The sequence below is a fragment of the Acinonyx jubatus genome, chromosome E4 (genome assembly GCF_027475565.1).
Source record: "Acinonyx jubatus isolate Ajub_Pintada_27869175 chromosome E4, VMU_Ajub_asm_v1.0, whole genome shotgun sequence".
NCBI classification, from domain to species: domain Eukaryota; kingdom Metazoa; phylum Chordata; class Mammalia; order Carnivora; family Felidae; genus Acinonyx; species Acinonyx jubatus.
This window is the reverse complement of record NC_069395.1, coordinates 42,488,839-42,502,158: the sequence shown is the minus strand read 5'-3', so window position 1 is coordinate 42,502,158 and position 13,320 is coordinate 42,488,839. Positions and strand designations below refer to the sequence as shown.

General features: G+C 36.0%; 1 long non-coding RNA gene across 1 annotated transcript in view; it reads right to left on the bottom strand.

Moving 5' to 3' along the window:
• Nucleotides 1-1,022: 1,022 nt before the first annotated feature.
• The window catches only part of LOC113603822 (uncharacterized), a 21,772-nt gene continuing 9,474 nt past the window's right edge, over nt 1,023-13,320 (bottom strand). The window contains exons 2-3 of the long non-coding RNA XR_003425546.2: nt 4,446-4,730; nt 1,023-1,272 (exon numbers count right to left, since the gene is read on the bottom strand). This is a non-coding gene — a long non-coding RNA (uncharacterized LOC113603822). The remainder of the gene's footprint in view (nt 1,273-4,445; nt 4,731-13,320) is intronic.

Sequence of the window (13,320 nt, the reverse complement as noted above, 5' to 3'; positions counted from 1 at the left end):
AATCAGTTTTCTAGGTGTGTAGGATGGTTTAGTGTTGGTCTGGCTGTATTTCATGGATGCGAGACACACAAAACAATGAAACCCTTTTGATTACCTTTTTTGGGGGAATACTGCAATTCCTAATCCATGGAGAAAAATGAACTAAAACATGGTCTTCCCTAGTAAGTGGAGAAATCTCTAATTCTGTAGCATCTACAACACAGTCCTAGGAAAGTAGTGTTGTTATCCCCACGTTTCAGAAAAGAAAACAAAGTTGTGGAAAGCATAAGCAATGTATCCAAGATTCCCTAGCTAGTAAGCATAGAAGCAGAACATCTGTTCAGATCTGCCTAGCTGTACTGCCTCCACCTCAAAGTGGGGGCAGAGTGTGGAACTAAGGCCAAACCCAGCTTCCTCCCTTGGCTCACTGGGAAGTTAGTGCTCCTTCTGCTATAAATACTGTCTCTTCGCCTAAACCCCATTTGTTCCCACTGCCCTGCCCTCAGCCTTCTGCAGTTGGCAGTTCCCCATTTCTCCTTTTCACTCTCACCTTTGAATTCCTGTCTTTAAGGACCAAGGGGGCCAATGAGGGAGAGGAGTTGAATGAGAGGGTAATGTAGATGCATATGTGAGGCAACTGAAGCCCCTATTTGGTCCTCCTCAATTCACGTTCCTGAAAGGAAAGTGGTAGGAAATAAATACATAGATACCTAGTTTTTCCATTTTGAGACTGCAAAAGGTGTATCCTAAAAAAAGGGACTTTAGGCATCAATGGAGGGGGATAGTTGGGAGAGGCACCTCCCTGATACTTCTGCAATCATAAGACGTACATCTGGAAACATATGTTTAATAATTCTCCATCAGCCTGGGATTTGTATAACTCTAAACAGACAACACAGAAATGCAGTCGGTATGCATCTATCTTCCCCCATATAATTAGGTCCACAATCATAACGCCTGGATGTCTGCATATGTGTGTGTGAGCCACCTGTATTAGTTTCCTCTGGCTATGTAACAAAGTACCATAACCTAAGTATCTCACAACAACAGAAATTTATTTTCTCAGTGTTTTGGAAGCCAGAAGTCTGCAATCAGTATCACTGGGCTAAAATCAAGATGTGGGCAGGGCCAAGCTCCCTCCAGAAGCTCTAGGGGAGACTCGGTTCCTTCTCTCTTCCGGCTTCTGGTGGCTGCCAGCATCCCTTGTCTTGTGGCTGTATCATTCCAGTCTCTTGTCTCCATGTTCGTACTGTCTTCTTTTCTGTCTGTGTCAAATCTCTCTGTGCCTGTCTCCTGTAAGGACACTATGATGGCATTTAGAGTTCACCCACACAATCCAGGAAATCTCTCCATCTCAAAATCCTTTATTGCATCTGCCAACCCACCTGCCCCCTTTTTTTAAGAGGTAACATGTACAGGTTCCAAGGATTAGCATCTGCAAGTACTATCTCCAGACACTGCTGGTGGCTGTTGTTCAGTTTACCATACTACTGCGAAACAAATAGTATCCGGACCCTCTTGCAACCGTGAATATTAAATAATAATCACTTATGTCACTTCAGGTAGCTGAAAGCACAGTGGAAATAGAATTCATCCTGTCACTTAAGCAAAGAAATTTTGGAACTGCACTGGACCTTAGAAATCACTATTTTGCAAGCGAGGAAGCTGGAAATTGCACAGCCCCTAATGGCAGCCCAGAGCTCTTTCCATTCTACTAGATCTTCTTTTTCATTTTTATGTGATTTGATTTCTGTCTGTTACACTTGCTAAAGATCATCACTTTAATGGGATCTATTAATTTCAGAAATTATGGTAGACTTAAATAATGCTTAGAACAGATATTACAATGGAAATGTTTATATTTTCTTTTTATCCTGATAAAATGGCTTTAAGAGTATATTTAAAATTCTCAACTCAGAGCCATTTCTGTCTTCTAAGCCGTTCATAATTCCCCTTTCCATTTCAATGAAACTATTTACCTATGCTTTCAAGTTGTTCCATCACCATATTGCTTATTTTAGCTTGTTTTCTACCATCACCAGTTATTAACTGTGTAAAGATGTAAAGCAAAAACAAATTTGCAATTTTAGCATGCAAGTTTCATCAAAATTTCAAAAAATCTTAAAACATACATCATGCAAAAGAAGTTAATGCCGATATAATCATAAATGTAAAAGAAGACATTCATTAGAGGTATATTAAAGATGGTGCTTTCATAATGATACATCAGTTCTGAGAGAATTCATAAAGAACAAAAGACAACGATGAAATCAGAGTGAATGAGGCTGAAAGTCACTCCATAAATTTTGTAAAGTAGTTCTGAACCTTTTCTTGAATCACAGGCTCCTTGAGAATCCAATAAGATATGAATCCTATCAAAATAATCCACATCACTGATGTTTTCCTTTGGACTTCAGGAGACCATAGACTTTGTAAAGCCCAACAATTGGCTTGGCTTGAATTTAAGAATCTGTATTAGATTGATTCCATTTCCAAATGTGTGTCCAGCACCCTAACCCAGGAGCTTAAGTCAGTTACAATAGGAAAGGACCATAACAGACTTACAAAGTAAGCTCAACCAAATATTCTCTTTTTGATGATTTTTAAAAAGGAAAAAAAAACAGAAGATAACTAAGACAACACATACTCCTAAGGGGTGAGTGGATTTCTTAAAATACATAAGTGAATTCACTACTTACTAATATGGGAAGTTCACTACTAATATGGGTCATATTCTCTCTCAAAAGGTAACATTACTCCTGGAATACATAAAATTTGTACCTGTAGTTTGAAGTTCATCCAAATAAATACTGTCAAAAATTTTAAGAAAATATTTTATTTTGGAAAAAAAATGCAACAATTAATGGCAAAAACAAACCAAATTACCAAGATACTCAAGGAAAGAGACTACATTTGCATCCCAAACAGCATGCAAACAGCAGAGAGATTACTATAATGGAAAACTCCAGTTAAAGACTAGTCCTGAAAGTACCAAGCAAGACACCAAATTATGAAAAGGGCCAGGCTTCTTGATAAGGAGTCTGCTAACTGTAAAAACTCAATTCTCAGTCATTAATAACAGTGTTCTCTGCACCTGAAAATACCTACTTTACTCCTGCTAGAAATGACCATAGCATTTCCAAGGGGAAAATAAACCGCATTCTTAGATTTATTTTGAGCCATCCATGAAGGGACAGAGTCTGGGAAAAAAATCTGGCCTAAGTTAGCGACCATGTTAGAAACCTTGATTTAGTTAATAGATCTTAATGGAGATAAAACCAAAAGGTGATAATAAACTTATCTGTCCCTGCCACCAGGATTCCTCCACCTTGGGAAGCTGTTCCTGCCTCCTCAGAGCACTGACTCAGTGAAAGAATGGCCACAACAAGCACAGGAATATGGTTTTTCTCCACTAGGAATCTGCTGATGGGGCCGAAGGTATGCCAGCCTTGTGAAGGTCCCTCCACACTCATCACAGTAGAGGGAGTGCTCTCCAGAGTGTGTTTGCTGGTGTCTTTTTTTTTTTTTTAATGTTTATTCATTGATTTGGGGAGAGAGAGAGAGAGAGAGAGAGAGAGAGAGGGAGAGAGAGAATCCCAAGCAGACTCCACACTGTCGGTGCAGAGCCTGATGTGGGGCTTGATCTCAACTGTCAGATTATGACCTGAACCAAAATCAAGAGTTGGACACTTAACTGACTGAGCTGCCCAGGTGCTCCTGTTGGTGACTTTTTAACCTGACCAAATGAACAAAGGCCATTCTTGGCACTTGTATGGCTTGACCTGTCGATGGATCATGTTTGGATAGAGGGTTTAGATATGTTTAGATAGAGGGTTTGGTTTGCAAAATCACTGCAACAAACAGGACAAATGTATAATTTGGAGTCCTCTTTTCCTATATTTCACCCATCTGAACTGTGATGGCTCTGATGCAGTGTAGCAGGACTTTTTCAAGACACCATTTCCCACGGCAATATTAGCACACGCCATGTTGTGTACATTACACCATTGCCTCCACACATCTGTGAAGATGAAACCTTTATCACATTCAGGGCACTTATAGGCTGGTCCCTAGAATGAATCAACTTGTGCAGGTGTAGGTTGGCAGCCCGAGAGAGTTCCTGGCTCCAAGAGGGGGCAGCAATAGGAATGTTCCACTACATGATTCTTTATGTGCTCCCAAAGTCCTGAAAAGATTTCCTGCAGTTCTTATGTTGCTAAGAGCAATATTTTCCAGAGATTGGTTCTAGGTTTTCATCAGATGAATCAATATGGATAATATTTTCATCATCCTCCGCAGGATTTTCTGAAGTTCTTCCGAGTGCCCAGAAGATGGTGGTTCTAAGTCCCCATGCTATAAGTCAGACTGGGAACCACAAGTGACAGAGGCTCCTACAGTGGTTTCCCTTTTGTGAGTGGTAGTCAGTTTCATCAGTTTCCTGAGTTCCACCGGAAGCACTTGCCTACCTGAGGGATCCGCAGAGAGACAGCCAATCTTGGAAAGTGGCAAAGACTCTGCTTGAACTTCCAGATGGAGGCTGGATTTCTGGTGCATCTTCTGCTGGCTCAGGAGGTATTCCTCTGAATATGATTTCTCTGTGTCCTGGGCATCTCTTAACTGCCATGCTACCTCCATACCCATCCTGGGGCCACTGGGCAGCTATTCTTGGCTTTTTATTGAAGTTCTGGTCCTCTGGTCTTACATACTTTCTGAACAGATTTGATACAGCTTCATTTTATCTTTTAAAAATTCTAAGGCAAAAAAGGATAATTTTTATTCACAGAAATAGTTAAAATTTACTCTTGGAACTATAAAATTATTTCTGTTTTTCTAAACAGTTAAATAGTTTCTAATTCTACAAAGAATTAGAAAAATGATTGCCTGACTCTCAGTCAAGATGGTTCTGTGAATTTACAACTTAACCACCACTCCCAAAATACATGGCAATGCAATGATAAATAAAATATAAGAAAGGAAGAACAATTAAAATACAGCTGTGCTCAGAAGCTAGATTAAAATCCTCACAGACCATAACTGAATAGAAACAATGCAGTAATTGGGGCTAATAATGTACACCTGTTGGGTTCTGGGTCAGAGAATTGGCTGATGTGGCTGGGAGTCTAATTCTCAACTTATGTGTAAGTGAAGTAAATAGTGGAGCCGGGCTGGAAGAAAATGTGGTCCCAACCTGTGAGATGGCTTATCTAAAACTTCGTACCTAGAATAGCAGATAGAACCAGACACAGCCTCTCAACAAGGATGTAGTCAAGATAGAAATAAATAAATAATATAGAAAACAAGTGACTAAAGAATCACAACCAGAAGCTGGTCCTTTGAATACACTAATCAAAAAGAGAAAACACTAGTAACTGATAAAGGGAAAAGGAGGGAGAACACAAAAATACTAGAAATTAAAAGGACAAAATTGTATTTACAGTAGAAAACTTGAAAACTAGAATAGAATAAACAGTTCAATAAATTCAATTTGCCCACAAGTTTAAAAACTTAAACGAAATGGAAAACTTTCCATAAGACTATATATACATCATCAAAGTGGCATCAAAAAGCTAAAAATTTAAATAAGGCAACAACCAGTAAAAAAAAAAAATCTATTGTTGAAAATCTTCTTTTCCTCTAAACCTAAAAAAAACAAAAAACAAAAAACCACAAACCTTAGGCTTATGTGGTTTTAAACTAAATTCACTGATGGGCATTAAGGAGGGCACTTGTTGGGATGAGCACTGGGTGTTGTATGTAAGCGATGAATCACGGGAATCTACCCCCAAAACCAAGAGCACACTGTATACACTGTATGTTAGCCAGCTTGACAATAAATTATATTTTAAAAAATTTAAAAATAAATGAAATTCACTGAATCTTCAAAGAACACAATCCTTTTCTAATATAAGCCACCCTAGAGAAGAACAAAGAGAGAAGGGAACTTTATAACAAGACTGGATTAGGACAACAAAAATAAAATTATGGCCATATCTCACTTATAAATGTAAATACAAAAATCCTAAGTAAATATTAGCATATCAAATCCAGCATGAAAAATGAAAATCCAAAAGTCAACAAATGAACAAACAAAACCAAATACATCATGCAAGTGGCATGACTTCATTATTTTTTATGGCTGAAAATATTTCATTATATCTATCTATCTATATATATATCTTCTTTATCCATTCATCAGTTGATGGACACCTGAGATGCTTCTGTACCGTGGCTATTGTAAATAATGCTGCTATATACATAGGGGTCAACTTATCCCTTTGAAGGAGTGTTTTTGTATTCTCTAGGTAAATGCCAAATAGTGCAATTGCTAGGTCACAGGGTAGTTCTATTTCTAGCTTTTTGAGGAACCTCCACACTGTTTTCCAGAATGACTGCACCCGTTTGCATTTCCACCAATAGTTCATGTAGTTTCCTGTTTCTCCACATCCTCGCCAACGCCTGTTGTTTCTTGTGTTTTTGATTTTAGCCATTCTGACAGGTATTAGGTGGTATCTCATTGTAGTTTTGATTTGTATTTCCCTGATGGCAAGTGATGATGCACTTGTTGTGACCAGCTCAGAGTGTTGAATGGAAGTGTGACATCACTATATTGTGCACCCGAAACTAGTATAACACTGTATGTTAACTAACTGGAATTAAAATAAAACTTAAAAAAAACACAACAAAATCACACACGCACACACACAGAAACCAAACCCAAAAAATAAAAAAACACATCATGACCAAGAAGGGCTTAACCCACCCCTCCCCCAAAAAAGATGTTTCAACATCAAGACATTTTATTGAAGTAATTAGCCACATTAACTGATTAAACTGAAAGAAATGTAGGATCTTAACAGATATGATGGAAAGCATATTCAATAAAATACACTAGAAATTCATGATAGAAGCTCTTAGAAACTATGAAGTAAAAAGATACTTTGAAATTCCTTGAAAATAGCTTAAGACAAGGACCAAAGTACTAAGTGCTTTATTTGGGGGATGACCCCAGGAAGCAGCGGTGAGGTTTCAGGAGAATGACACAAGCAAGGAAAGTAAGTCAATATAAGGGTGTGTTTTAAAGACTGCTGTTATAAGCAGCAAGGTCTCAATATTTATATCACTGAGGCCCCGAGGAGCATGAAAGGAGTGGTCCATCAGACAAAGGAAAGGCTAGGAGCTGGGGCATCTATCTATGAGCTCCCATTCACAATTGACTGAGGGGCGACCCCAGGAGCATTAACACTCCTAGCCCAGCACTTCTAGAATGTACAGCCCACAAGGACTGAGTGGGCTCCTGTGGTTTCTGGAAAGGCCCGCAGAGAGGCCATAAAGGGGAAAAAAGTCACCAGAGACACATGGCATACACTTGAAGTAAGATGCTGTTAGAATAAGTCAACTATGTTCATTATAGATGCAGCTAAAATTAGAGATGGAGGGGATGTGATACTAGACCAAAAATGTCTGCTACAGCTACCTAACAAAAACCTACAACTGACATCACAATGGTGAAACTCTCTAAAGTCAGGAACAAGACAAGGAGGCCTCTTCCTATGACTACTACTATTTAACACTGTACTTAGGACCTATCTGATCCTTTCAAAGACCCTATCTGATCCTTTCAAAGGATCCTATCTGATCCTGTCAAAGAAAAAGAAAAAAAGAAGTGCAAAAATTTGAAAAGAAGGGACAAATTGTCTTTATTTGCAGATGATATATCTGTCTACAAAAAAGTCTAAAAAATTGACAAACCATTGGAACTAAACACAAGATTAACCTATAAAAATCGATAATTTTTTTTAAAAATGCTTATTTATTTTAGAGACAGAGTGTGTGTGAATGAGTGGGGGAGGGGCAGAGAAAAAGGGAGACAAAATTCAAAATGGGATCTGCACTGAGAGCAGAGAGCCCAAAGGAGGGGTTTGAATTCATAAACCGTGAGATCATAACCTGAGCTGAATTTGGACACTTACCCAGTTGCACCACTCAGGTGCCTCCAAAATCAATAGATTTTTATACACCAGCAATAATCAATTTAAAATGTAACAAAAAATAGGTAACATTCACATTAGCAATAAAACCACTGTGATCTCTGGGAATAAAATCCAATAAAAGCTTAGCAGGACTCATGGGGAAAATTATTAAATGTTATCAAACAACATAATGTAGAACCTGACTGAAAACAAGATATATCAGATTCATGTTCATAGTTGGAAGAACTCAATATCATAAAGATTAAATTATCTGTAACTTAATTCACAAAGTCAATGGGTTCCCAGTTAAAACCCCAATATGAATGTTATGGACTTTAAAGGCCCACAAACAATCAAAATAATTTTGGGGGGGTGGACAAAAAAACAGAAAGGGCAGCCTAACTAGTTAGTAAGACATGTGATACAATAAGTAATTTTGGAGTAATAAAGTCATTATATATTTATTATATTATATTATATTGTATTATATTTAACATAAATGTTAATAAAATGTTAAAAACTGTAAGAAGTAACCATAAGAGATCTTTACAGCATAGGAGAGAATTTATTTTAACAAGACACCAAAGGAATCGTAAAGGAAAACATGGTAGAATTAGACTACATTAAAATTTTAAAGATCTGCAAAGCAAAGCATAACTAAATATAAAAGACAAGTGACAGTTTGGAAGGACATCTATGACACATTACTCTCAAATAACATCTGAATCAAAGAAAAATAGACAAAAGATTATGAAAAACCAATTCTAAAAGAAGAAACTCAAATGGCCAGTAAACATAGGAAAAGATGCTCAGTGGCATGATCCATCAAGAAAATGCAAAATAAAATGCAATTCCATTTCATGTCCATTAGATAGGAAAACTTAAAAGAATTGACAATCTCCTGATGTGATTCACTGAGGACACAGCTTCACTTATGTCATATTCTCGCCAAAAATGTATAACCGAATCTCACATGCACAAACCATTAGGCAAATCTAAATTTAGAACAGGAAACAAAATAACTGGCCTATACTCTTCAAATTCGTCAATGTCATGAAAAAGAAAAAAAAGTCTCAGAAGCTTTTTCAGATTAAAGGAGACTTAGACAAGACAACTAAGTTCAACACGTGTCCTGGGTCAGGAAAAATTGCTAGAAAGGATTTGATGGGAAAATTGGTGAAATTTTATAATTCTATACCAATGTTAAGTTTCCTGGATTTGATAATTGTACCATGGTTACAAAGAAAATGCCTTTGTTTTGGGGAGTTACATATGGGAATACTTAAGACTGACAAGTCATAATATCTACAATATTCAAACGGTTCAGGAAAAAAATATGTAAATAAAATACAAATATATACGAAGGAAAGGAAAGGAAAGAGGAAAGCAGAGAAGGATGGAGAAGGAAAGCAAATGTAGCAAAAGTATTAATAGTTGGTGAATCTATGTGGAATTTACATAGGAGGTCGTTAAACCATTCTAGCAACTTATCTGCTGGTTTGAAATCTTATCAAAATAAAATGTTTGAAACATATGTTTATATCAAGTGTTAGTAAGGATGTAGGAAAATGGAAATTTTCATATTCTGAAGAAATGCAAATTAGTATAGTTGTTTGGATACTACTACTACCAATAATTGGCATTATATTGATATATGATAATATAATATGATGATAATATGATAGTAGTGTAAGTAAACTGTACATATCTATATCCTATAATCTAGCAATTCAAATGGAATGTGGGAAGAAAATAATAGAAGTTTGTATTTATTCATTTCATCTTGTAAGAAAAATTTTACATTTGATAATGGATGTTATATATTCGTGTAATAGAGCATTTATATAATTTATAAATAATATAGAAATACTGGGGTTAGGCAGTTAAGTTCTTATTGGTAGGGCAGTCTGGTCAGCAAAGTGGGAGACCACTGCATTCAAGAAATTCTAACATAAATGAGGATATATATGCATATACACACACACATATATATACATACATATGTATATATACACATGTATATATACACATATATATGTGTGTATGTATATACATATATATGTGTATATGTATGAATATTGGGGCACCTGGGTGGCTCAGTTGGTTGAGTGTCTGACTGTTGATTTCTGCTCAGGTCATGAGCCCAGGGTCATGGGATTCAGCCCCAGGTTGGGCTCTGCACTGAGCGTAGAGCCTGCTTTAGATTTTCTTTCTCTCTCTGCCTCTCTTCCCTGCTCTCACTCTCTCTAAATAAAAACAAAACAACTATATTTTTAAAAAAGGAATATTAACTGCTACATGATTTGTAATAGCAAAAATATGGAAACATCCTAAATACCCATCAGTAAGAAAAAAGATAGATGAATTGTGTTTAATAATATGATGGGATACTAAATAGCAGATAAAAATAAATGAAATAGAGTTTTAAATATTAACATGGATAAGTTTAGAAAATGTTGGGTGAAAATAGCAAGTTGCAGAGCAATAAGGAAGTAACACTGTAAACATTGTGTACTGTTGGTAGGTATTTAAATCTATCCCTGAAAAACAAAAGCACTGACCAGACAACAAACTCAGGGTAGCGCTTACCTCTGGGGAGGAATAAAGAATAGAGGACATCAGCATCAGAAAAGAGATTATATGGAGTTAAAATTTAATTTGTAAAGTTTTATTTCTTTATCTCCCACCCCCCCATAGAGATAAATAAATCTAAAGAAAATATTACTGTTAATATTGGTTAATTCTGTGTGGCAGATATATAGGTGTTTGGTCTATTATTTAAAGTTTTCTGTATCTTTTGTTTTTTCAAAGAAGCAAAACAAACCTGAAGTTTTTAATTTTTCTGGTGGATTACAATTCTCATACATGAAGATTTTGACAGATGAGACTCATTTCTTCAACTCATGCCAAAGCAACTCTAAATTGGAGCCCCTTAAATGAAATACTTCTCAATGGAAAACTCATGTTTCCTATTTTCATAATATATGCTCTTAATTTTATGGAAATGCCAGTATGGTAAGGAGCATGTAGAACTACAAGTGATGTCTTCTTGAACCCAAATATTCTGCAGTGATAAGTCATCGGTTATTATCTTGATTTATGCAGAGATAAAACTGAAGATTCTCTCAAAGTTTAAAAAGTATTTTAACAACACAAAATTTGCATATTGCTGAGTTACATACGTTAAAGTCCATTACAACTTCTACATAAAATTACCAAGTTCTTGCTAATGGCTCCCTTAGTTTAATATTTTAAGTTGTGTCTAGATAATAAAAGAACTTTAATTATTCAGGAACTTACTGATTCAGATTTCTCTAACATTTGGCTTCCTAATGGCATTTTTGTTTGGCACTTTGTATGCTACTTCACCTTCACTAGAGAGAAAGATGATAAAGCTTAAAATTGGTCTTAAATTTTACTATTTGTCTGGGTCATTAGTTATATTTGAGAAAAAAACTGGCACTATTGATTTAAATTTTTTTATTTTTAAAATCTTTTTTAACGTTTATTTATTATTAAGAGACAGAAAGAGACAAAGCATGAGCATGGGAGGGGCAGAGAGAGGAGGAGACACAGAATCCGAAGCAGGGTCCAGGCTCTGAGCTGTCAGCACAGAGCCCGATGCGGGGCTCAAACCCACCAGCGAGATCATGACCTGAGCCAAAGTCAGATGCCTAACTGACTGAGCCACCCAGGCGCCCCTAGCACTATTGATTTAAAAGGCACTTGAGGTTACCCCCCAAATTTAATTGTAGGAACTTCCTGTGGCCTCCATCTGCATTAATAACAAGGAGATAGCTACCATATTATTACTGCCAAAAAGTCTGTAGGATAAAAGTGTCCAAGGTCTACCCAATGATCCACTTATTTTAAGCAGTAATTTTGGCAGTCTCTAAAAGCTAGAGTGTAGAGAGTAAGGCATTAAGAATTTCTGTCTGAAGGAGTTGCTTAGGTTCTCCTTTTACCATATTTTTAATGCATGCTGGATCTGTAGTGTTGTCTCTTTTTTCATTTCTTATACTGGACATTTGTTTTCTCTCTCTCTCTCTCTTTTTTTTCTTTAAAAACTCTCACTAGTGTCTTCTCAGTTTTACTAGTCCTTAATTTTTTTTGTTTGGTTGATTTGTGTTTTCTCACTAGTTTCTGCTCTTATTTTTGTTATTTTATTTCCTCTACTTTTCTTGTATTTTCTAGTCCTTTTCTAATTTCTCTAGATGAATAGAATGCTTGCTCACTAATATTCAGTCTTTCTTTCTTTCTAGTCCTTTTCTAATTTCTCTAGATGAATGGAATGCTTTCTCATTTAATATTTGGTCTTTCTTCTTTTCTACTATATGCCTTTAAGGCTATAAATTGTAAGGATTTCTTTGGCTAAATTGTATAAATTTTGAAATTAACATTTTCATATGGGTCAACTCCAAATATTTTCTAATTCTGTTAGGATTTCTTCTTTGATTATGGGTTATGAGGATATGTAGTAAATTTACAAATATATGAGAATTTTCTGGTTATCTTTTATTACTGATTTATAGCTTAACTATATTGGGGTCAATAATGTATTCTATCTAGTCTGTATAATTTCATTCATTTGAACTTTGATGAGAATTGCTTTGTTGGTCCAGCTTGTAGTCAATTTTTGTAGATATTTTATGTGTGCTTGAAAAGAAAGTATATTCTTAAGTGCTTGAGTAGAGTGTCCTATATTTATTCATTTGGTCAAATATCTTGAGTATACTTTTCTGGTATTATATCCTCATTAAGTTTTTGTTTTCTTATTCTATAAATTACTAAAAGAGGTATATATAAAAAGCTCTCACTACAATTATGAACTTGTCTACCTCTCTGTGGTTTTGACCATTTTTACTTTATATATTTTTAGACCACATTATCTTCTCCAGTTAAAATGTGGTGGGGGGATAAAAGAAGAAAAATTGCTGCAAAGGTAACTCCAGTTCTTTTTAATAAATCAGAAATGTTGCTGGAAAAATAATTCACATTGTAGGACATTTTCCTTGATGACATTTATTATGGGTTGTGTTTTGTCTCCCCAAAAGAGATAATGTTGGATTCCTATCCCCTGTACTGCAGAATATAGACTTACTTGGAGATAGGGTCTTTACATAGTCAACCAAATTAAAATGAAGTTATTAGGATGGGTCCTAATCCAATATTATTGCTGTCCTTATAAAAAGGGGAAATTTGGACACAAATTTGTCCTTATAAAAAGGGGAAATCTGAACACAGAGTCATACATGTATAGGGAGAAGGTGGCCATCTACAAGCCACTGAGAGAGACCCGGAACAGATTCTCTTTCACATTCCTCAGAACGATGAACCTTGCAGATACTTTGATCATAGATTTCTAGCTTCC